At 50.3% G+C, this 25,987-nt stretch overlaps 1 pseudogene; it reads right to left on the reverse strand.

Moving 5' to 3' along the window:
* Positions 1-24,422: 24,422 nt before the first annotated feature.
* LOC118637615 lies at positions 24,423-25,444 on the reverse strand (annotated as a pseudogene).
* Positions 25,445-25,987: the final 543 nt, after the last annotated feature.

Consider the following 25,987-nt stretch of genomic DNA (forward strand, 5'->3'; position numbering starts at 1 on the left):
CCTAAATCTCCCAAGGAGGGTCTTTTGGCTCCCTGACCTGCACCTGCCCTGGAGAGTCTCTTGTCCCCCATGCCCTGCCTGCATTAATGGTTCCTGTAATGCAGCCCTGCCACTCCATAAAAGTTTTGTGAATATTTTTTTGCCCTCTCTATGGAGTGTCCCCTGTACTGCTGCTTTGCCCCTTTAGGAACCCCTGTCTCTTCTGTCCTGCCCCCTCTATGGAGAGGCCCCTGTGCATATAGCCCATCCCCCCTCAAGGAATGCTGTTTTCTCTCCCTGGCCTGATTCTGCCATGGAGGTTTTGTCTCCCATGTCCTGCCTACTCCCAGGTCCCTGGTCAACCTGCCCTGCCCCTCCATGGAGGGTGCTATGTACTTTCTCTTCTGCCCCCATGGTCTGTCCCCTTTCCCCCTGCTATGGCCCCTCCTTGGGGACCCTGTGCCTCCTGCCATTCCCCCATATGCAAAGCCCCCTGTGCCTCTTGCCCTGACACTTTATTGTGAGTCCCCTTACTCTCCTGCCCAACCCCTATTAAAGGGTCAACTTCCTCCCTAGACTGGCTCTGCCATGTAGGAATTTTTGTCACCAGACCCTGTCTACTCCCAGGATATGCTGTACTTGTCACCGGCTCCTCCATGGAGGGTGCCTTGTCTTTTTTGTTCTGCTCTCTCCATGGAGTGTACTCTACCTTGCTTTGCTCTGCTTAGGGTCCCCTGTCTCTCCTGCCCTCTCTATGGATAGTGCCCTGTCCTTCCTGCCCTGACTCCTGCATGGAGGGGCTTCTGTTTCCCTGGCCCACTCCTGCCATTGAGAGTCTCTTGTCCTCCTTAACCTGCCGAATTCCAGGGTCCCTGTGGAACAGCCCAGCCACTGCATAAACATTGCTCTGTGCATCCTTCTGCCCTCTCTGTGGACTGTCCCCTCTACTCCTGCTTTGCCCCCTATAGGAACCCCTGTCCCTCCTGCCACTTCCCTTTCATGCAGAGTCCCCAGTGCATACAGCCTGGCCCCTCATGGAGGGATTTCTGTCTCCCTGGCCTGATCCTGCCATGGAGGTTTTGTTGTCTCCCATGCCCTGCCTACTTCCAGGTCTGCTGTCACCTGCCTGTCCCACCATGAAGGGTCCCCTCCTCCTTTTGACCTTACCATCTATACAGAGTTCCCAGTCTCTTCTGCCTTTCCCCTCCATTTAGTGTTTTCTGTCTTCCTACTCTTCACCTGAGTTGGTTTTCTTTTTTATATATTATTGTACCTTATGTGCTGCATTGTCCCAGGTTCCCATGTCCAACTGCCCTGCCCATCCATGGAGGGTGCTCTGTCCTTTATGTTCTGCCCCACCATAGATTGTCCATGTCCCTCTGCCTTGTGCCCTCTTAGGGTCACCTGCCTTGCACCCTCAATGGAGAGTCCCTTGTGCATTCTGTTGTGTCAACTTTATGGAGAGCCCCATCCCTCCTGTCCCACCTCCCCCATGGAGGTCTGTCTCCCTGCCATGCCTCAACCAGGGAGGTTCTTCTATCTCTCTGTCCTGCCCCTGCCATGGGGTGTTTTGGGTCCCCCTTGCCCTGCCTACAAGCAGTGCACACTGTCTGCCTGCCCTGTCCCTTCTTGGGGTCCTTGGTCCTCCCCTGCTTACCCTTCTGTAGGGGGTGGTGCCATCCCTCCAGCCTTGGTCCCTCCATGGGTTATCCAATAACCAAGCAGTGTTTCCCCCTTGGAGGGTTCACTGTCTCTCTGCCCTGCCCCCAGCCTGGAGGCTTTCCTGTCCTCCTTGCAGTGAGCCTTTCCAGGGTCCCTAGTGCTCTATGTTCTGCCCCCTTCTGGTGCCTCCATCCCCCGTCTTGCATCCTTCAAGGGGTGTGTCCTGTCCCTATTGCCCTTTTCCTTTCAGGGAAGGTCCCCTGGCCCGTCTTACCTCCTCTCAGTGTCCCCTGTACATCCAGCCTTTCCCTGTCTATGGAGAATCCCTGGTGCCTCGCACCCTACCCTCTCCATGGATGATCTCATCCCGCTGCCTTGCCCCTCCATGGACTGTCCCGTCCCCCTGCAATGCCCCTCTATGGACCGTCCTGTCCCTTCTCCCTGCCCCCTCCATGGACTCTCCTATTTCCCTGCATTGCCCCTCTATGGACAGTCCTGTCCCTTCTCCCTGCCCCTCCATGGACTGTGCCTTCCACAGACTCTCCTGTCCTTTCTCCCTTCCCCCTCAATGACAGTCATCTTCCTGGGCTCAGCCCTCTCCAGGGACATTCCTGTTTCTACACCAGGATGCCTGTTGGACTGTCCTGTCTCCCCACCCAAACCTCTTTATAGATGGTCCTTTCCCACCACCCAGCTTTTTACATGGTCTGTCCGGTTTCCCTGCTCTACCCCCTACATGGACTGTCCTGTCCCTCTACCGTGCCCCTCCATGGACCATCTTGTCCCTTCTCCCAGTACCATCCATGTTCTGTTTCCCTGCCCTGCTCTATTAGACAAGGACTGTACTGTCCCTTCAACCTACCACCTCCATGGACTTCTCCCAGCCATTTCCATGGACTGTCCAGTTTCCCTGCCCTGCACCTCCACATACTGGTCTTTACCTCCAGCCTGCCACCTCCAGGGCTATTCTGTCCCTCCCCTGACCCCCTCCATGGACAATCCTGTCCCTCTGCCTGTCCCCATTGATGAATGGTCCTGTCCCTTTGCCCTTTTATTCCATAAAATATCCTGTTTTTCTGCCCTTCACCCTCAATAAACAGTCCTGTCCCTCTGCGCTGCACCCTCCATGGACTGCCCTGTCCCTCCGCCCTGTGCCCTCTATGAACTGTCCTGTCCCTCCACCCAGTCCCCTCCACGGACGGTCCTCTCCCTTTTCCCTTAGCCTTCCATGGACTGTCTAGTTTCCCTGCCCAGCTCCTCCACAAACTGTCCTGTTCTACTGCCCTGCTTCCTCCATAACCTGTCCTGTCCCGTCCCTCTGTCCTGCCTCTCCACATGGTGTTCTTTTCCTCTGGCCTGTTCCCTCTATGGATTGCTCAGTTCTTATATCTGGAACCCTCCATGGACAATCCTGACCCTCCAACCAGCCACTTCCATGGATGATCCTGTCCTTCCCCTCCATGGACTGTTCTGTCCCTCTGTCATGTGCCCTGAAGAGACTGTCCTTTCCCTTCTCCCTGCCCCCTCCATGACCGTCCTGTCACTCTGCCCAGCCCCCTCCATGACTGTACTGTTTCCCTTTCCTGCCCCTCCACACAGTCCTGTCTCTCTGCCAGGCCCCCTCCAGGGATGGTCCTGTCTCTCCATCCAGCCCTCTCCATGACGGTTTCTTTCCACCACCCAGCCCCTTCCATAAACTGTCTCATTTCCCTGCCATGGCCCCTCCAGGGACTCTCCTGTCCCTCTGCCCTGCCCCCTCCATAAACTACCCTGATCCTTCTCCCTGCCATTTCCACAAACTGTCCTGTCCCTCTGCCCTGCCCCCTTCATGAACTGTCCTGACCCTTCTCCCTGCTATTTCCACAAACTGTCCTGTCCCTTTACCCTGTCCTCTTAATAAACTTTCCTGTCCCTTTTTCCTGTCCCCTCCATGGACTAGTCAGTTTTCCTCCCCGGCTCCTCCATGGATTGATTGTCTTGTCCATTTTTTCTGCCCCTTTCATGGACTCTCCAGTATCCCTGCCTTGCTCTTCAACAAACTGTCCTATCCCTCTGTCCTGCTTCCTCTACCTGTTTCTCTTCCATGAACCCTCCACAAACTGTCCTGTCCTTTTTCCTGGCCCCCTCCATCACTGTCCTGTCCCTCTGCCCTGCCCTCTCCATCACTCTCCTGTCCCTCTACCCTGCCCCCTCCGTGATGGCCTGTCCCTCTGCCTGGCCACCTACATAGACTGTACTTTCCTTTCTCCCTGCCCCTTCTGTGGACTGTCCCGCTTCTGTGCCCTGACTCCTGATAGCCTCTCCTGCTCCTCCACCCAGCCCCTACATGGATGATCCTGTCCCTCCACCATGCCCTCTCAATGACTCTCCTGTTTCTTGGCCCTGCCACCTCCATGGATGGTCCTGTCCCTTTTCCCTTTTCCTCCATGGACTGTCCTGTCTCCCTGCCCTTTACCCTCAACAGACAATACTATTCCTCTGCCCTGAGCCCTCCAAGGACTGTCCTGTCTCTCTGCCCTGTGCCCTCCATGGACTTTATGTCCCTTCTCTCTGCCCTCTCCTTGGACTGTCTTGTTTCCCAGCCCTCCGAACTCCATGGACTGTCTTATCCCAATGCCCTGCCCTGCCACAGACAGTCTTGTCCCTTCTTCCTGACCCCTCTATAGACTGTTCACTTTCCCTGCTCTGCCACTACATGGACTTTTTTGTGCCTCTGCCCTGTCCCTGCATAAACTGTCCTGTCCCTCTTCCTTGATCCTTCTATGGGCTGTCCAGTTTTCATGTCCTGGCCCTACATGGACGGTCCTGTCCCTCTGCCCAGCGCCCTCCAGGACTGTCCTGTCCCTTCTCCCTTACCCTTCCATGGACTGTCAAGTTTCCCTGCCCTGCCCCCTCCATAAATGGTCCTGTCCCTCCAACTGGCTTTCTTTATGGATGGTTCTGTCCCTCCAACCTGTTCCTTCCATGGACAATTCTGTCTCTCTGCCCTCCCCCTCCATGGATGGTCCTGTCCCTTTCCCTTTCTCCCTTAATGGACTTCCCTGTCCCTTCTCCCTGCTCCCTCCCTAGACTGTACTTTCCCTCTGCCCTGCCCCTCCATGGACTGTCCTGTTCTTTCTTCCAGCCATTTCCATGAACTGTCCAATTTCCCTGCCCTGGCCCTCCACATACTGTTCTTTCCCACCATCCTGACCCCCCTACCATGGGCTGTCCTGTCTCTCCACCTTGCCACCTCCCTGGATAGTCTTGTCCCTCCACCCTGCCACCTCCACAATGGTATGTCCCTCTGCCTGGCCACCAACATGGACTGTCCTTATTTTTCTCCCTGCCCCTTCCATGGACTGTCCCATTTTTGTGCCCTGCCTCTTCATGAACTCTCCTGACCCTCCACTCAGCCCCCTACATCGTCCGTCCTGTTCTTGCACTCTACCTTCTCCATGGGCGGTCCCGTCCCTCCACTCTGTCCCATTCATGACTCTCTTGTCTCTCTGCCCGACCCCTCAAGGGACAGTCCTATCCTCCTGCCCGGCCCCTTCATTGAGCTTTCATGTGCCTCCACTCAGGCCTCTCCATGTACAGTCCTGTCCCCTCACCCTGCCCCCACCATGGATGGTCCTGTCCCTTTGCCCTTTTCCTCCATGGACTGTCCTGTTTCCCTGCCCTTTGGGCTCCATGGACTGTCCTGTCTCACTGTGCTACCTGCCAGAGACTGCCCTGTCCCTTCTTCCTGACCCTCCATGAACAGTCTTGTTTTCCTACACTGTCCCTTCCATAGACTGTCCAGTTTTGCTGCCCTGTCCCTCCATGGACTGTCCTGCCCCTTCCATTGACTGTCCAGTTTCCCTGCCCCACTCCTTTATATACTGTTCTTTTTCTCTGGCCTGCTCCCTCCATTGGCTGTCATGTCCCTCCTCACAGCCATCACCATGGACAGACCTGTCCCTTTGCCCTGCCCCCTCCAAGGACTTCCCTGTTCCTTCTCACTGCTGACTCCATGGACTCTCCTTTTCTCTGCCCTTCCCCTCAACAAACAGTCCTGTCCCTCTGTCCTGTGCCCTCATGGACTTTATGTCCCTTCTCTCTGCCCTCTCCTTGGACTGTCCTGTTTCCCAGCCCTCCGAACTCCATGGCCTGGCCTGTCCCACTGCCCTGCCCTGCCACAGACAGTCCTGTGCCTTTTCCCTGACCCCTCTATAGACTGTTCACTTTCCCTGCTCTGCCACTACATGGACTTTCTTGTCCCTCTGCCCTGCCCTCCATGGACTCTTTTGTCCCTCTTCCCTGATTCTTCTATGGACTGTCCAGTTTTTGTGCCCTGGTCCTACATGACCAATTTTGTCCCTCTTCCTGGTGCCCTCCAAATCTGTCCTGTCCCTTTGTCCTGCCCCCTCCATGGATTGTCCTATCCCTTATTTCTTCCCCTGTAATGGACTGTCCATTTTCTCTGTCCTGACCCTCCATATACTGTTATTTCCCTCTCGCCTGCCCCATGAATAAACCTGTCCCTCTGCCTTGCCCCGTCCAGGGACTGTCCTGTCCCTCTGCCCTGTTTATTCCATGAATGATCCTGTTTATTTGCCCTGCCCACTTAATGCACTTTCCTGTCCCTTATCTCTGCACCCACCATGGATGGTCATGTGTCCACACTCTGCCCCCTCCATGACTCTCTTGTCCCTCTGGACAGCCCACTCAAGAGACAATCTAATTCCAAAATAGCAGTGGAGTGAATGGAAGCTACACAGACCGTCTCCCAGGAACAAACTGGAATTACAACTAAAATAAAGACAAATCGTAGGGAAAAAGCAACAAAAAAGCAGCTTGTGAGGACCACATAACCAGGGACACTGACTCAATCCAGGTAGGATTGGGAAGGCACGAGAGGGGGCTGGGAGCCCACAGACACCAGCAGCCTTAGCTGTGAGCAATGCCCTTGGGTTACACTCCCAAGCGGCTCCACAGCACAGAGCCGGGACAGATGCTAAAATAGCCACAGCCACTCACTCTGGGCCCCGGCAGAGGGAGGGTGGACTGGACTGGAACTGTATGGAGACACTTGGGATTTGGAGGGCACTCAGAGCTTTTGCTGAGTTGCAGCCACACAGGACGGTGGCCATCTCACTCCTTCCCAGGGCTCTGGGGACAGGCAGCAGCCTCTCCCTTAGAGATTCAACCCCACCCAGGTAGGCCATTGTAATGCAACATGAGGCTCATTAACAACCAGCATCTGCCCCACCCTTGGGAAATCCCCTTAAGCTGAACACCTGAGGGAGTTTTTCATTCAACTGAGAACCCAAGGCTCTTCATCTATTGCCTCATGGGCAATGACACCAGAGGTAGAAGGTCTAAATTGTATGAGTAATGCCCGGCCTGTGTAGCTCAGTGTTGAGCACTAGGAGGTCACTGGTTCAATTCCCAGTCAGGACACATGCCTAGGTTGTGGGCCCAATCCTCAGTGGGGGCATACAGGAGGTGGCCAATTAATGTTCTCTGTCATCAATGTTTCTACCTCTCTCTCCCTCTCCCTTCTTCTCTCTCTCTAATATCTATAAAGAAAAGAAAAAATTAAAAAACCAAATACATAAATAAATTGTATGAGCAACAATGAAAAAAAGATTGGCTTAGACTACAACCTAGATGTCTAAAATAATACCCAGTGCTACTCATGATAGTTACAGTTGGCAGTCTGGGAAACTGGTAGTCAAGACTGAGGTCAATACTGCTGGTTAGCTTTTTCCTGCAACTTGAAATCCTATTGATATTAGCCTTAATTAATATGAAACAAACTGAACAAATTTGATCCCAGCCTCTGTTGGTCAGATTAAGTAGGATGGCCAATGGAGTGGCCTGCTTATATGAAAACTCAAGTTTAGCTAAGAATGTGTAGGGTCAGGGGTAAATTATCCTGGGGAGAGACAATTTGCTATGGACTCTGAATATTCCTGTATATTTTTGTTGTGGGTATACCAAGAATGCAAGACCCTAATCAATCTTTACCCAAGTCTTTTCTCAACATTGTATTTGTGGTGAGCAACCTTGAGGGATAAGGCAATGCCTCCTTCTGAAACAGAGAGTAGGCTTACTTATTATTGCTTGCTATAAAAGAGATGGATTCCCTAAACTCAGTGTTCCTAGGTTGTAACACGAATCTCTGCATGCATATTATTCATCTAGTTGTCCCCACATTGCCCCTGTGGGGTTTGGGAGATTAAGGATGAACCAGTGCAAACATGACGCTTATGTGGCTTGCTGTGCCATGAGTAATAAAGAGCGCCTCTGATCTAGTAGGCTCCTATGTTCTGCCAGCATACAGGAAACAGAAACAGGTTAATTTATTACCTTGTAACTAAGGTAAAATCTAATCCCAGACTCTCACATTTGACTGTATCTTAATGTCTTTAATGAATATTGTTCTAGTTGAGTTCTTATTATTTTTTGTATCAACCTTTAGCATTTTTGTTTTTGTGAAATTTATTCATTTTATATATTAGTATATAATCATTGTTCATTCTTTCATTTTTTTGATAGCTGATGTATTTATAGTTACTTCCTCTTCTTTGTTTTGAATTTTGTATATATTTTTGCAATAAGTCTTGCTTTAAATAAAGATTATTACTCAGTCCTTAAAAAGAAAAAGAAAAAAAAAGAACCCAAGGCTCTTCAAGTAACAGCTAGAGGATAACTGAACTATTCCTGGGCTAGCAACTCTAACCAAGAAAGTAAGACTTGACAGTGGTGTTTAACCTGGGTCCCCCATTGCTCATCCAAACCCAGGAGGGGGAGTCACAAACAGCAGAAGACCAACACCCACAGGTAACATTTGCCAGGCTTCAAAGCCCACTGTGATAGCCAAAGTGGTGAAACAAAGAAACAAAAGCCAAATGAAACAAGAGACCTCTACCAAAGATGAGATAAATGTGGAGCACTTAAGCAAAATTAACAGATCTAGAATTCAGAGCCATGACCTTGAGAAAGCTCAAAAGCATGAGTAAGGACATCAACACCATGAGTAAAGACATAGAAATGTTAAAAATCAACCAATTGGAAATTAAAAACCACCAAAAAGAAATCGAGAATGACATATCAGAAATAAAGAACATGCCCTGGTTAGTTTGGCTCAGCGGTTAGAGCATCAGCCTGCAATCCCAAGAGACCTGGGTTTGGTTCTCACTAAGGGCATGTACCTTGGTTGCAGAAGTCCCCAACCCAGGATGGGTCATGCAGGTGGCAGCCACTTGAAGTGTCCTTTGCATGTCGATGTTTCTCTCACTCTTCCTCTCTATCCCTCCCACTCTATCTGAACAAAAACATGGAAAAATGTCCTCAGGTGAGAAAAAATAAATAAATAACACATTGAAAGGTCTAAACAGCAGAGTAGAGTAAGCTGAGGACTGGATCAGTAAATTACAAGACAGGGTAAAATAAATCAATCAATAACAACAACAACAAAATACAATTAAAAAACAGGAAGATAGCTTTAAAGAATTGAGGAACAACTGGAAACATAATAATATTTGCATCACAGGAGTCCCCGAAGAAGAAGAAAATAAGCAAGGGTTGGAGAATATATGTGAAAAAATAGTGACAGAAAACTTTCCTAATTTGGTGAAGGAAGAAGGCATTCAAGTTCAAGAAGCACAGAGAGTCCCAAGTAAGAAGAACCCAAACAGGCCCACACCAAGATACATAGTAATTAAATAGCCAAAAATCGAAGACAAAGAAAAAATCCTAAAGGCAGCAAGAGATAAGCAACAGGTTACCTACAAAGGAAACCTCATAAGGCTCACACCTGACTTCTCAACAGAAATACTACAGGCCAGAAGGGAGTGGCATGAACTAATCAAGATCATTAAAAAGAAGAATCTAAATCCAAGACTACTCTATCCATCAAAGCTATTATTCAAAACAGAAGGTCAAATAAAGAGCTTCCCAGACAAAAAAAAGGCTAAGGGAATACATTAGCACCAAACCAGCATTGTAAGAAATGTTCAAAGGACTGCTAAAATTAGTAGAAGAGATCAGAAGAAAAATATAACCACACTAAACAAAAATGTTCATCAGGAATATGATAAGTACATATCAATAACCACCTTAAATGTAAATGGTTTGAATGCTCCAATAAAAAAAAACACAGAGTAGCTGATTGAATAAGACAGCATGATTCATCTATATGTTGTTTACAAGAGACCCACCTTGCAACAAAAGACTCACATAGGTTGAAAGTGAAGGGATGAAAAAAAATCTTCCATGCAAATGGAAAGGGAAAAAAGCTAGGGTAGCAATATTCATATCTGATAAAATAGAATTCAAAATGAAGGCCATAACTAGAGACAAAGAATGGCACTACTTAATATTGAAAAGATCTATCCAACAGGAAGATATAACCTTGATAAACATATATGCACCCATTATAGGAGTACCAACATATATTAAAAATCTTCTGGAGGACTTCAAAGGAGAAATCAACACCAATACAATCATAGCAGGGGACTTCAACACCCCGCTGACATCACTGGATAGATCCTTTAGACAAAAAGTTAGCAAGGAAACACAGACTCTAAATGAAGCACTAGACCAAATGAATTTAATAGATATCTACAAAGAATTATACCCCAAAGCTACAGAATTCAGATTCTGCTGAAGTGCACATGGGACATTCTCAAAGATAGACCACATGATAGGACACAAACTAAATCTCTACAAGTTCAAGAAGATTGAAATCATATCAAGAATCTTCTCAGATCACAATGGCATGAAACTAGAAATCAATTGCAACAAGAATGTGCAAAGACATTTGAACATTTGAAGGCTAAATAGCATGCTATTAAACAATGAATAGGTTACCAAGGGGATCAAGGAAGAAATTTAAAACTTCCTGGAAGCCAATGAAAATGAACACACAACAACACAAAATCTATGGGATGCAGCGAAAGCAGTTCTGAGAGGGAAGTTCATAGCACTACAGGCCTACCTCAAGAAACAAGAAGAATTTCTAATAGACTATCTAACCTCACAACTTAAAGAACTAGAAAGCAAACAGAAAGAAAACCCCAGAGCAAGTAGAAGGGAAAAAATAGTAAAGATCAGAGCAGAAATAAATGACATGGAGGCCAAAAAAAAACAACTCAAAGGATCAATAAAACAAAGAGTTGGTTCTTTGAAAAGATAAACAAGATTGATGGACCCTTAGCTAGACTCACCAAGAAACAAAGAGAGAGAACCCAAATACACAAAATCAGAAATGAAAGAGAAGAAGTAACAACCAACACCACAGGAATACAAAAGATCATTAACAAATACTATGAACAAGTATATGGCAACAAATTTGACAATCTAAGCAAAATGGACAAATTTCTAGAAACACATAGTCTCTCAAAACTGGACCAGGAAGTGATAGAAAACTTGAACAGACCAATAACAACTAAGGAAATTGAAAATGTAATCAAGACTCTCCCAGCAAAATAAAGCCCTTGCCCAGACAGCTTCACGGGGAGTTCTACCAAAGATTCAAAAACAACTAATACACATTCTCCTCAAACTATTTCAAAATATTCAAGAAGAAAGAGGACTTCCAAGCTCATTTTATGAGGCCAGCATAATTTTAATTCTAAAACCAGAAAAAGACACTACAAAGAAAGAAAACCACAGGCCAATATTCCTGATGAACATAGACGCCGAAATCCTGAACAAAATACTAGCAAATTGGCTCCAGCAATACATCAAAAAAGTTTTTCACCATGACCAAGTGGGATTCAACCCAGGGATGCAAGGCTGGTACAATATTCGCAAATCAATAAATGTGATACACCACATAAATAAAATGAAGAATAAAAACCACATGATCATATCAATAGACACTGAAAAAGCATTCGAAAAAATCCAGCATCCATTTCTGATAAAAACGCTCACAATGTGGGAATAGAGGGATATCTCGACATAATAAAGGCCATATATGAAAGACCTACAGCCAACATCATACTCAATGGGCAGAAACTAAAAGCATTTTCCTTAAGAACAGGAACAAGACAGGAATGCCCACTTTCACCACTCTTATTTAACATAGTACTGGAAGTCTTAGCCACAGCAATCAGACAGAAAGAAAAAATAAAAAGGATCCAAATTGGAAAGGAGGAAGTGAAACTGTCATTTTTTGCAGATGACATGATATTATACGTAGAAAACCCTAAAGACTCCATCAAAAATCTACTAAACTTAATAAACAAATTTGGCAAAGTAGCAGGATACAAAATTAACATCAAGAAATCGACGGCATTCTTATACACCAATGATGAACTCACAGGAAGAGAAACTGAAAAAACAATCCCATTTACCATCGCAGCAAAAAAATTAAGATACCTAGGAATAAACTGAACCAAAGAAATAAAGGACCTATTTGCAGAAAACTACAGGTCATTGAAAAAAGAAATACAGTGATACCTCGGTTCTCGAACGCCTCGGTTTTCGACCAAATCGGTATTCAACCAGGAGATTCGAGAAACTTTTGTCTCGGAATCGGAACAAATATTTGGAACTCGAACTTCCGAGATGAGCCGAGTTGAGCTGAATGGGGTTCATTCGGCCCAGCGCGCCTTGCTTGCGTCATCAGTGTGAGTGCAGAGAGAGAGTCACGCTTTGTGGAGTCACGCTTTCCTATTGGTTTCATTGCTTCGGTTCTCGAACAATTCGGTTCTCGACCGTCCTCCTGGAACGAATTATGTTCGAGAACCAAGGTATCACTGTAAAGGAAGATATAAAAAAGTGGAAGCACATGCCCTGTTCATGGATTGGGAGAATTAACATCATTAAAATGTCCATATTACCCAAAGCAATCTATAGATTCAATGCAATCCCCATCAAAATACCAACGACATATTTCACAGAACTAGAACAAATACTTCAAAAGTTCATATGGTATCAAAAAAGACCTCAAATATTCACAGCAATCTTGAAAAAGAAGGACAAAGTAGGTGAAATCACAATACTACTATCAGGTTATACTACAAAGCTACTGTAATCAAAATAGCCTGGTACTGGCACAAGAACAGGCATATAGACCAGTGGAACAGAATAGAGAACCCAGAAATGGACCCAAGACATTATGCTCAATTAATATTTGACAAAGGTGGCAAGAGCATACAGTGGAGTAAAGACAGCCTCTTTAATAAATGGTGTTGGGAAAATTGGACAGCTACATGCAAAAAAAATGAAACTAGACCATCAACTTACACCATACACAAAAATAAACTCAAAATGGATAACAAACTTAAATGTGACCTGTGAATCCATAAAAATTCTAGAAGAAAATGTAGGTAACAAAATCTCAGACATCATACGCAGCAGAATTTTCATTGATACATCACCTAAGACAACAGAAACAAAGGAGGAAATGAACACATGGGACTACATCAAACTCAAAAGCTTCTGCACAGCAAAAGAAACAACCATTAAAATGGAAAGGCTACCCACTGTATGGAAGAGCATCATTGCCAATGATACATCAAATAAGGGGTTAATTTCCAAAATATATAGAGTATTCATACAACTCAACAAAAGAAAGACAAAGAACCCAATTAAAAAATCAGCAGAGGAGCTGAATAGACACCTCTCCAAATAGTACATACAATGGCCAAGACACATATGACAAAATGCTTAACATCACTAATCATCAGAGAGATGCAAATTAAAATAACTATGAGGTATCATTTCACACCTGTCAGAATGGCCACCATCAACAAATCATCAAACAAGTGTTGGCGAGGGTGTGGAGAAAAGGGGACTCTAATACACTGCTGGTGGGGATGCAGACTGGTGCAGCCACTATGGAAAACACTATAGTGCTACCTCAAAAAATTAAAAATTGAACTGCCACTTGTCCTAATGATCTCACTTCTAGGAATATACCCTAAGAAGCCTGAAACACCAATCCGAAAGAATATATGTACCCCCATGTTCATAGCAGCACTATTTACAATAGCTAAGATCTGGAAACAGCCCAAATGTCCATCAGTAGACGAATGGATAAAAAAACTGTAGTACATATACACAATGGAGTACTATGCAGCTGTAAGAAAGAAAGGTTTCTTACCCTTTGATACAACATGGAGGGACCTGGAAAGTATTATCCTAAGTGAAACAAGCCAAGCATAAAAAGACAAATACCACATGATCTTACTTATTTGTGGAATATAATGAACATAACAGTCTGAGGAATAGGGTAGACCCATAGACGTGGAAGTAGGGTACAGACTGCAACCCTCAGAAGATCGAGTGGTGGGGGCAGAAAAGAGATAAACCACAGAACTTATATGCATGTACGCATAACCAATGGACGTGGACAACAAAGCCGGGGATGGGGTGGGAGGGGGTGGGCAGGAGGGTGTCAATGGGGTAAAAGAGAGACATCTGTAACAAAAAAAAAAAAAAAGAGAGAGAAAATCCTATCATTCTGCCTGGCCCCCTCAATGGACTGTCCTGTCCCTTCTCCCTGGACCCATTATGATGATCTTGACCCTCCACTAGTCACTCTTCACTGAAAGTCTTGTTCTTTCTATCTGACCCCTCCATGAACTGTCCAGTTTCTGTGCCCTTCACCCTCAATGGTCAGTCCAGTCCTGCTGCCCTGCGACCTCCACAAACTGTCCTGTCACTCTGCCCATCCGACACCACAGACAGTCCCCCCTCTTCTTCCTGCTCCTTCCAGGCACTATTTTGTTTCCATTCTCTGCCCCCCCCCCCACCCAGACTGCCCTGTCCCTCCACCCTGCCACATTCGTGGATGATCCAGTTTCTCTGCCCTGCCCTCTGTAAATGGTTCTGTCTGCTGTCTGGCCTTCTCCGAGGGCGGTCCTGTGCCTCCGCCCAGCCCTCTCCATGGGCTGTCCTGTCCCTCCACCCTGTTCCCTCTCTGGATGATCCTGTCTCTCTACCCTCCCCTTCCATGGTCCTGGCACCTCTGCCCTGCCCCTTCAAAGGACTTTCTTGTACCTTCTTTCTGACCCCTCCATGTACTGTCCAGTTACCTTCCCCTGCCTCTCCATGGACTGTGTCCCCTCTCTCTGACCCGTTTTATGGACTGTCCAGTTTCCTTTCACAGACTGTCATATACCTCTGCCCTGCCACTCCATGGACTTTAGTGTCTCTCAGTGCTGCCCTTCATGCACTGTCCTGTCCCTTCTCCCTGCTCCTTCTATTGACTGTCCAGTTTCTGTGCCCTGGCCCTACATGGACGGTCCTGTCCCTCTGCCCAGCACCCTCCACAAACTCTCCTGTCCTTTCTCCCTGCCCCTCCACAACAGTCTTCTTCCTCCACCTGGCCCCCTCCATGGATGGTCCTGTCCCTCCCCACTACCTCCTCCATGGACTGTCCTGTCCTTCTACTTGCCCCTTCCATGGACTGTCTAGTTTCCCTGACCTGTGTCTTCATGGATTGTTTTGTGCCTTTTTCCAGCCATTTTCATAAACTGTCCAGATTTCTTATCATGCCGCTCCACAGACAGTCCTGTCCCTCCACCCTGCCCCTCCATGAATGGTTCTGTCCGCCACCCGGCCCTCTCCCAGGACAATCCTGTCCCTCTGCCTGGCCCCATTGCTTGACCACTCTGTCCCTTTACCCTTTTCCTACAGGGACTGTCTTGTCCCTTCTCCCAGCCATTTCCATGGACTGTCTAGTTTCCCCACCCTGGGCCTCCATGACTGTCCTGTCTCTCGGCTCTGATTCCTCCCATAACTTCCCTGTCCCTCCACTCTGCCCCTCCATGAACACTTCTCTCCCTTCTTCCTTACCGTCCATGGACTGTCCAGTCTCCCTGGCCTGCTTCTCCATAGACAGTCTTGTCCCTTCTCCCAGCCTTTTCCATAAACTGTCCAGTTTCACTACCCTGCCCCTCCACAGACAGTCCTGTCCCTCCACCCTGCCCCTTCATGGATGGTTCTGTCTGCCACCCGGCCCTCTCCAAGGAGGGTCCTGTCCCTCTGCCCAGCCCTCTCCATGAGCTGTCCTGTCCCTCTGCCTGACCCCATTGCTAGATCACCCTGTCCCTTTACCCTTTTCCTCCATGGACTGTCCTGTCCTTCTCCCAGCCATTCCCATGGACTGTCCATTTTCCCTGTCATGGTCCTCTATGGACTGTCATGCCCAGCTGTCTCAATGAACAGTCTTGTCCCTTCGCTCTGCCTTTTTCACAAACTGTCGTCTCTACCCTTCCTCCTCCATGATGGTCTGTCTCTCTGCCTGGCCACCTACATGAACTGTCCTTTTCTTTTTTTCTGCCCCTTCCATGGACTGTCCCATTTTCATGCCCTGCCTCTTCATGGACTCTCCTGTCCCTTCACCCAGCCCCCTAGATGGATGGTCCTGTCCCTCCACCCTGCCCCCTCCATGACTCTCCTCTCCCTCAGCCCTGCCATCACCATGGACAGTCCTGTCCCTTTGCCCTTTTCCTCCATAGACTGTCCTGTTTCCCTTCCCTCCAGGCTCCACTGACTGTCTTATCCCAGTGCTCTGCCCTGCCACAAATGGTCCTGTCCCTTCTCTCTGACCCCTCCATGGACTGTCCAGTTTCCCTGCCCTGCTCTTCATGGACTTTCTTGTACCTCTGCCCTGCCCTTCAATGGACTGTCCTGTCCCTTCTCCCTGCTCCTTTTATGGACTGTCCAGTTTCCGTGCCCTGGCCCTACATGGATGGTCCTGTACCTCCACTCAGCGCCCTATATGGACTGTCCTGTCCCCCTGCCTTGCGCTCTCCATGGTATGTCTTGATCTTCCTCCGTGCCCCCTCCATGAGAGTCCTGTTCTTCCGGCGGCCCGCTCCAGCAATGGTCCTGTGTAGTTGCCTGGCGCCCTACCCAGACTGTCCTGTCCCTCAATCCTACGCCCTCCATGGAGTGTCCTGTCTTTTCTCCCTGCCCCTTCCATGAATTTTCCTGTCCCACCCTGCCACATCCGTGGCCAGCCCTGTCCCTCCACCCTGCCCCTTACATGGACTGTCTAGTTTCTCTGCCCTACCCCTCCACATACTGTTCTTTTCCTCTGAACTGCCTCCTCCATAGGCTGTCATGTCTCTCCTCCCGGCCTCACTCATGGACAGACCTGTTCTTCTGCCCTGTGCCCTCCTGATGCCCTGCCCTTGATCCACAATGGACCATCTTGTCCCTCTGCTCTGAGCCTTCCATAGACTGTCCTGTCTCTCTGCCCTGTGCCCTCCATGGCCTGTCCTGATCTTTACCCTGCCCCTATGACAAGGGTCCTCTCCCTTTCCCTGGTCAATTTCATAAATGGTTCTGTCCCCAGATCCTGCCTTCTCCATGGACCTTTCTGTCCCTCTACCCTGCTCTCCATTACTCTCCTTTTTCATGACCCTGCAACCACCATGGACGGTTCTCTCCCTTTGCTCTTTTTCAACATGCACTGGTCTGTTTTCCTGCCCTTCTCCCGCAACAGACAGTCCTGTCCCTCTACCCAGTGCCCTCCAAGGACTGTCCTGTCCTTCTGCCCTGCATCTTCCATGGACGCTCTTGTCCCTCAATGCCCCCACCATGACTGGTCCTGTCTCTTTGCCCTTTTCCTCCACGAATTGTCCTGTTTCCCTGCCCTGCCCAATCCATGGTCTGTCCTGTTTCCAAGCCCTCTGGTCTCCATGGACTGTACGGTTCCACTGTCCTGTCCTGCCACAGACAGTCCTGTCCCTTCTCCCTGACCCCTCCATGGGCTGTCTAGTTTTCCTGCCCTGTCACTACATGGACTTAATGTCCCTCCGCCCTGCCCCTTAATGGACTGTCCTGACCCTTCTTTCTACCCCTTCTATGGACTGTCCAGTTTTCATTCCCTGGCCCTACATGGACGGTCCTGTCCTTCTGTCTGGTGTCCTCCAGGACTGTCTTGTCCAGACACCCTGCCATATCCGTGGATGGTACTGTCCCTCTACCCAGCAACCTCCATGCATGGTCCTGTCCCTCCACTCTGCTTCCACCATGGATGGTCCTGTCCCTTTGCCCTTTTCCTCCATGAACTGTCCTATTTCCCAGCCCTTCATCCTCAATGGACAATCCTGCCCCTCTGCCCTGAGCCCCCCATACACTGTCCTGTCTCTCTGCCCTGTGTCCTTCATGGCCTGTCTTGTCCTTTATCCCTGCCCCCCTCCCATGAGGGTCCTGTCCCTTTGCCTGGTCATCTTCATAAATGTTCCTGTCCCAGATCCTGCCTCCTCCATGGACGTTTCTGTCTTTCTACCCTGCCCTCTCCAAAACGGTCTGTGCCTCCACCCAGCCACCTACAAGACTGTCCTTTACTTTCTCACTGCCCCTCCCATGGACTTGCCATTTTTGTGCCCGGCTTCTTCATGGACCCTCCTGTTTCACCACTTGGCCCCCTACATGGTTGGTCTTGTCCCTCCACCCTGACCCCTCCATGATTTTCCTGTCTATCTGCTCAGTCCCTCAAAGGAAATCCTGTCCTTCCACCCAGGCCCTTCACTGGGCTGTCATCTGCCTCCAGCTAGGTTTCTCCATGGACGGTCCTGTCCCTCCACCCTGCCCCCTCCATGGATGGTCCTGTCACTGCTCCTCAGCATCTCCATGGACAGTCCTGTCCCTCTGCCCTGCCCTCTCCATGGACTGTCCTGTCCCTTCATCCTACACCCTCCACGAGGGTCCTGACCCTCCACTGGGGGTCCTGTCCCTTCTCCTGACCCCTCAATTAACTGTCCAGTTTCTGTGCCCTTCACGGTCAAGGAACAGTCCTGTCCTTCTTCCCTGCACTCTCCATGGACTATCTTCTGCCTCTTTATGGACTGTCCTGTTTCCCAGCCCTCCGAACACCACAGACTGTCCTGTCCCTTTGCCCGGGCGCCCTCCACGGACTGTCCTGTGCTTCTCCCTTATTCTTCCATGGACTGTCCAGTTGCCCGGCCCTGCCCCCTCTGGGGTTGGTCTTGTCCCTCCAACCTGCCCCCTCCATGGATGGTCCTGTCCCTCAGCCCTGCCTTCTCCATTAATGGTCATGTCCCTCCAATCTGTTCCTTCCATAGACAATCCTGTCTCTCCACCCTTCCCCTTCATGGAAGGTCCTGTCCCTACACCCTGCCCCCTTAACAACTTTCATTGTCCTTCCCCTGCTCCCATTATTAACTGTCCTTTCCCTCTGCGATGCCCCTCCATTGACTGTCCTGGTTCCCTGCCCTCCGGACGCCATGGACTGTCCATTCCTACTGCTTCGAACCATCACAAGCAGTCCTGTCCCTTCTCCATGAGCCCTTTATTAACTTTCCAGGTACCAGGGCCTGCCCTCCCATTGACTATCTTGTCCCTTTTCCAAGTCATTTCTATGGACTGTCCAGTTTCCCAGCCCTGCCCCTCCACATACTGTTCTTTGCCCTCTCTTTGACTCGTCCTGTCCTTCCAACCTGCCCCTTCTTGGACTGTCTTTTTAATCTGCCCTGCCCTCTCCACAAACCGACCTGTCCTTCTGTCCTGCCCCTCCATGGATGGTCCTGTCCCTCCACCCTGCCACAACCATGGAAGGTTTTTCCCTCTGCCCCGTCTCTTACATAAACTGTCTAGTTTCCCTGCCCTACGCCTCCACATACTGTTCTTTCCCTCTGGACTGCCTCCTCCATAGGCTGTCATGTCTCTCCTCCTGGCCTCACTCATAAACAGACCTGTCCTTGTGCCCTGCCCCTCCAAGAACAGTCCTGTCCCTTCTCTCTCCCCACTCCATGGACTCTCCTATTTCCCTGGGCTTCACCCTCAATTGACAATCCTGTCCCTCTGCCCTGCGCTCTCCATGGACTATCTTCTCCCTTCTCTCTACCGTCCTTATGAACTGTCCTATTCCCAGGCCTTTAAACTCCATAGACTGTCCTGTCCTTTTGCCCAGTGCCCTCCTCGGACTGCCATGTCCCTTTGTACTGCAACCTACATGGACTGTCCTGTCCCTTCTCCCTGACCCCTCCACAGACGGTCCTGCCCCTTCTCCCTGACCCCTCCACAGATGGTCCTGCCCCTTCTCCCTGACCCTTCCATGGATGGTCCTGCCCCTTCTCCCTGACCCCTCCACGGATGGTCCTGCCCCTTCTCCCTGACCCTTCCATGGATGGTCCTGCCCCTTCTCCCTGACCCTTCCACGGATGGTCCTGCCCCTTCTCCCTGACCCCTCCACGGATGGTCCTGCCCCTTCTCCCTGACCCCTCCACGGATGGTCCTGCCCCTTCTCCCTGACCCCTCCATGGATGGTCCTGTCCCTTCTCCCTGACCCCTCCACGGATGGTCCTGCCCCTTCTCCCTGACCCCTCCACGGATGGTCCTGTCCCTTCTCCCTGACCCCTCCACGGATGGTCCTGTCCCTTCTCCCTGACCCCTCCACGGATGGTCCTGCCCCTTCTCCCTGACCCCTCCACGGATGGTCCTGCCCCTTCTCCCTGACCCCTCCACGGATGGTCCTGCCCCTTCTCCCTGACCCCTCCACGGATGGTCCTGCCCCTTCTCCCTGACCCCTCCACGGATGGTCCTGCCCCTTCTCCCTGACCCCTCCACGGATGGTCCTGCCCCTTCTCCCTGACCCCTCCACGGATGGTCCTGCCCCTTCTCCCTGACCCCTCCACGGATGGTCCTGCCCCTTCTCCCTGACCTTTCCATGGATGGTCCTGCCCCTTCTCCCTGACCCCTCCATGGATGGTCCTGTCCCTTCTCCCTGACCTTTCCATGGATGGTCCTGCCCCTTCTCCCTGACCCCTCCATGGATGGTCCTGCCCCTTCTCCCTGACCCCTCCATGGATGGTCCTGCCCCTTCTCCCTGACCCCTCCATGGATGGTCCTGCCCCTTCTCCCTGACCCTTCCATGGATGGTCCTGTCCCTTCTCCCTGACCCCTCCATGGATGGTCCTGTCCCTTCTCCCTGACCCCTCCATGGATGGTCCTGCCCCTTCTCCCTGACCCTTCCATGGATGGTCCTGCCCCTTCTCCCTGACCCCTCCATGGATGGTCCTGCCCCTTCTCCCTGACCCCTCCACGGATGGTCCTGCCCCTTCTCCCTGACCCCTCCACGGATGGTCCTGCCCCTTCTCCCTGACCCCTCCACGGATGGTCCTGCCCCTTCTCCCTGACCCCTCCATGGATGGTCCTGTCCCTTCTCCCTGACCCCTCCACGGATGGTCCTGTCCCTTCTCCCTGACCCCTCCATGGATGGTCCTGCCCCTTCTCCCTGACCCCTCCATGGATGGTCCTGCCCCTTCTCCCTGACCCCTCCATGGATGGTCCTGCCCCTTCTCCCTGACCCCTCCATGGATGGTCCTGCCCCTTCTCCCTGACCCCTCCATGGATGGTCCTGTCCCTTCTCCCTGACCCTTCCATGGATGGTCCTGTCCCTTCTCCCTGAGCCCTCCATGAACTTTCCATTTTCCTTGCCCTGCCCCTCCATGGACTGTCTTGTCTCTCTGCCTTGACCTCTCATGGATGGTCTTGTCCTTCCACCTGGCCCCCTCCATGGACTCTCCTGTGCTTCTGCCTGTCCCTTGATGGAGTGTTCTATTTCTTCTTTCTGCCCTCTCCATTGTCTGTCCTTTTTACCTGCCCTTCCCCTCCATGGACTGTCCTGTCCCCCTGCCCTGCGCCCTCCATGGACTGTCCTGTCCCCCTGCCCTGCCCCTCCATGGACTGTCCTGTCCCCCTGCCCTGCGCCCTCCATGGACTGTCCTGTCCCCCTGCCCTGCGCCCTCCACGGACTGTCCTGTCCCCCCGCCCTGCGCCCTCCACGGACTGTCCTGTCGCCCCGCCCTGCCCCTCCATGGACTGTCCTGTTTCCCTGCCTTGTCCTCTCACTCAGGATCTCTACGGATCATGTGCACTGTTCTCTGGTCTCCACATCTCCTGCCTCAAGGCTGGGTCTCAGTCTCTGAGTCTGAAGTACTTTTCTCACCTCCTTATCTGTCCCAATCCCACTTGTGCTCTCAAATGTCCTTTCAAATGTAAAATCACAGGGTGATCTTTAAAAATTATAAATCAGATTATGTCATTCTCATGCCTAGAGCTCTTGATGTTTCTGATACATTTTCAAGCCCCCAGAGGACCCTTAATCCCCCCGCCCTCCTTTGCACCTGCCAGCCTGGCTCTCCTGCCCCTGGGCACTCGCTGTCCCATTGGAGTGGCCCCTGGTTCTCCACATGGCCGCTCTGACTCAGCAGCTGCGTCTGAGTTTACATGTGACAGGATCTTGGGGAGCTCTTTGCTGAGTTTGCTGGGGAGTCACCCTGCAGTGGCCCCTACCCAGCTCTTTGGGTATCATGTGTCAATAGGTCACAGAGGTGAGACAGATCACAATGGCCAGACATGTCATACAGGTAACCCGGTGACCATCTCAGTTCAGCTAGGTGGGCCAACGTAACCATGGTTTTTTTGTTTGTTTGGTTTTTTTTCAGTTCTTTCCTGAGGATATATTTATTGATTTTAGGGAGTGAGAAAATATTGATGTGAAGCAGAAACATTGATTGGTTATCTCTCATACATGCCCTGACTGGCGATCAAACCCACAACCTACGATATATGCCCTGACCAGGAGTTACACCCACCACCTGTTGGTGTATGGGACGATGTTCCAACCCACTTAGACACCTGTCCAGGGCAGGGTAATGAGGCATTTCTGAAGGTGGGCAGGAGTTAGGTGGGTGGCTCAGAAGTGCTGTGGAAAGGACAAACCACATTGCTGGCTTTGGGGCTGGATAAAAGGACCCTGAGCCAAGGTCTGTGGCAGCCCCTGGAAGCTGGGAGTGGCTTTGGCAGAGACATGGAAGGGAACTGTCCCATAGGAGCAGATGCTGCCAGCACCCATGAGCAGGGCATGGAGAGGGGTGCAGCCCAAAGAACCAACTAGTTTCTGCCCCACAGCACCTGTGATCACACTGTTTGGTGTAAGACACTTCCTTCAAGGTCATTTGTTAGGGCACAAGAGAAAACCCACATGGTCCCTGTCCTTCCCTGGTCACATCAGCTGGGTCTGTTTCCTCCATGGCTCTTAGTATCTTCTCATATAAAGTGTAGTTGTCACCTGTCTGTCTCCCAGTCCTCTCCATACCTGAAAGGTAACCTGTGGAGGCCTCACCCTCGAGATGCAGGCTCAGTTCTGCCACAGAGGAACAAGGGGCACACACTTCACACCAGTTACTAACACAAACCAGCCATGACTCAAATCTTACAAGTCAAAGGAAGAATACACAGAATTCAAGCTTGCTTCTCAATTGTACCTAGTTCAGATGTGGCAATTTCAGGGAGTGTGATGCTCACCATAGAGCCATTGCTCAGCTAGCAAAAGAGAAGGGAGAGACCAGAGCAGGTGAACACACTCTGTGCCTCCAGCTCAGATGCTGCAAAACAACTGATGCATCACTGGATTTCTGCTGTTAAAGCAAAAGTCAGTACAATGAGTGAGAAAAACAACAACCGTATTTTTCAAACAAAAATGAATACTTCCAAATTTCTAAAAATGTAAATGTGCATATTCCTAAAATATTTACAAAACTTCTTTTTTCTAATAAAGTGTCTAAAGGAGATGAATGTTAAGGGAAAAGACAAAAATCACGTCACTGTAAAATCCAACAGGCTGAACAAGCAGTATTAACACATTTTTAATAATGGAGAAACTTTTTATTTTTTATTTATTTATTTATTTATTTTATCCTCACCCGAGGACATTTTTCCATTTTTTGTTCAGGTAGAGTGGGGGGGGGGGAGAGGAACAGAGAGAGAGAAACATTGATGTGAAAGGGACACATCGAGTGGCTGCCACCCGCACAATCGACCAGGGCCGGGGACAAACTGCAGCCGAGGTACATGCCCTTAGCGGAAACCGAACCCGGGTCTCTCAGGACTGCAGGCCGACACTCTAACTGCTGAGCCAAACTGGCCAGGGTGGAGAAACTTTTTAAAAGTTAAGCAGATTTACCCTCAAAGTACAATCATGCAAAGAAATAACACATGACAAGAGATTTTAAACGTCATGAGAAATGTTTGCTGTCATTTTTCAGACAACATTCTGCATCCTGACCATTTGAAATGACAGTGACATTTGGTGGAAAGCCACCTAATCTACATATGCCAACTGGAGTCACGAACCGGCTCCCAGATGATGGGAAGGACAATCCTCATATAGAGCAGCAGTTCTCAACCTGTGTGTCGTGACAACCCTTTCACAATGGTCACCTAATCCTGCACATGAGGTGACCCTTGTACACAGATGGGCACTTGATGAGGGGACACATTCTGAGTGGCCACATGACTTCCCATTCAGAAGATGCTGCCTTGGTATCAGAAAAAGCAGTGTTGAGAAAAACAAAGGCAGAACCTAGCAGCAGCTTCCTAGCACAGGCCTAGACAGGAGGGTGGACTGTGAAAGGGGGTCACATCCTCCTTACAAGAGGAGAGCGGTGCTCCCAGCTGGGATGCAGGGTGAGAGCTGGGCTGATGGGTGTGAGTGGGGTGGGATGTGACACCAGGACCCTTTTTCCATCCAACCTGGGCGTCCACAAGCCCTTCTCTGGCAGCCAGCACAAGTCAGATTCAGCAAATTAAAAAGTACAAGGATTCTGCCCCAGTAGTCCAGCCCCACCCCTCCTTCCTCAGGTAAGCAGGTGACCAATGCCCTGGGCATGGCCTCACTCCCACCCTACCCAGCTTTGGGACACACACAGCAAACGTGAACACCCAAGCCCAGCCGGGCTGGAACACATCTGGGTTGGCAACATCTTACAAGTCAAAGATGATCGGGCCTCACCCACAGCCGACAGGCTGAGAGGGCATTTTCAGTGATTCAGGTCACTCCAGGGAAAGCATGATCCTGACGACACCCAGTGAAGGAGCAGGCTGGAGCTGGAGAAGAGCTGGCCCTGCACACTCAGGTGCTCCCAGCAGTGCATTCAGGATGTGAACACGGGAGCAGGGGCAGAGTCTTGCCTGCCACTGCAGTGGTTTACAACCGTGAGCTCACTGGATCCACAGAAAGGGTAGGTCAGTGTGCTCACTGCCATCCGCACCACCACTGGTGTAGCTCCAAATGGCCTGGGCCTGGCTGAAGCTCTCACCCACCAGGTAGGCATTAATGAAGTGGGCCAGCAGGTTATGGCCCCACAGGAACACCACATCTCCCAGATGTTGACAGATTAGGCCAGAAAAGTATCTCAACAGCTCCTCTCTGAAAGTTTTCCCCGTGGAGCTCAGCACACCACTGCACCTGGCCTCTCCTCCCACAGACTGGACCATGCGGTGCATTGAGATGATGTCAGGGGTGGGCCAGCATGTGGGACAAGCACGGCATCTCCATCTCCTAGAAGTCTCCTTCTCCACTTTCCTCAGAGCAGTCTCCATGTCATCCTTGTTGGAAAACCGCTCCATCTCATCGGAGGGAAAACTTTCATGCTGCCTTGGGTCACAAAGAGGGTGAAGAAGGGGCTCAAGCTGTGCAGCAGCCCTGTGTCCCCATCTGCTGCACTGAGTACTTGGCGAAGGGGAAGAAGCTGGCAGAGAGAGGCCCTTCCTCCCCAGTGCATGGGTCTCCATGGCGGGGCATCAGCACAAGACTCATCTAGTTGAGCAGTTGCACACAGAGCAGTGGATGGCTGAGTGCGCTCAGGCCAGTGTTCAGAGCCATGAGGAGAGCATTGGTGGCCCAGGGGCTGTCCCAGCAGCCCGAGCTCTGGGACTCGCTGCCGAGGCAGTGGACAGAAGGCTGCATCCCACTGCCCGCAGCACCTCCCAGGTTGTGGCACTGCCCTCCCCAAGCCCAGAGCACCATTTCCATTTCCATGGGGCTGGGCAGTGAGGTCATTGCAAATGCCTCTATTTTAAATCTAGTCCTGACCAATAACCTCTTTGGACTCATACAATTCAATTCATACATAATTTCTAAGTGACTATCTTGTCAACGATGACAGTCAATCTAGCATAAGAAGTATCTATTCTATTCCTGTTTCTATCCCAACTGTTGCCTCAAAACTGGCTCCGTGCCCTGGCCGGTTTGGCTCAGTGGTTAGAGCATCAGCCTGCGGTCCAGAGAGACCCGGGTTCGGTTCCCGCTAAGGGCATGTACCTCGGTTGCAGTTTGTCCCCGGCCCTGGTTGGTCGTGCGGGTGGTAGCCACTCGATGTGTCCCTTTCACGTCGATGTTTCTCTCTCTCTCTCTCTTCCTCTCTCTCCCTCCCACTCTATCTGTGCAAAAAAATGGAAAAATGTCCTCGGGTGAGGATAAAAAAAAAAACTGGCTCCACTCGTCCTGGATCCACGTCTAGCTGCACAGTCTCCCAGAGCAGTAGGAAAGCCGTCAGCCCATGGGTTACCCTGGGCTGTGATCTGACGGCTGCATACGGACACT

This window comes from Molossus molossus, unplaced genomic scaffold (assembly GCF_014108415.1).
Source record: "Molossus molossus isolate mMolMol1 unplaced genomic scaffold, mMolMol1.p scaffold_m16_p_20, whole genome shotgun sequence".
NCBI classification, from domain to species: domain Eukaryota; kingdom Metazoa; phylum Chordata; class Mammalia; order Chiroptera; family Molossidae; genus Molossus; species Molossus molossus.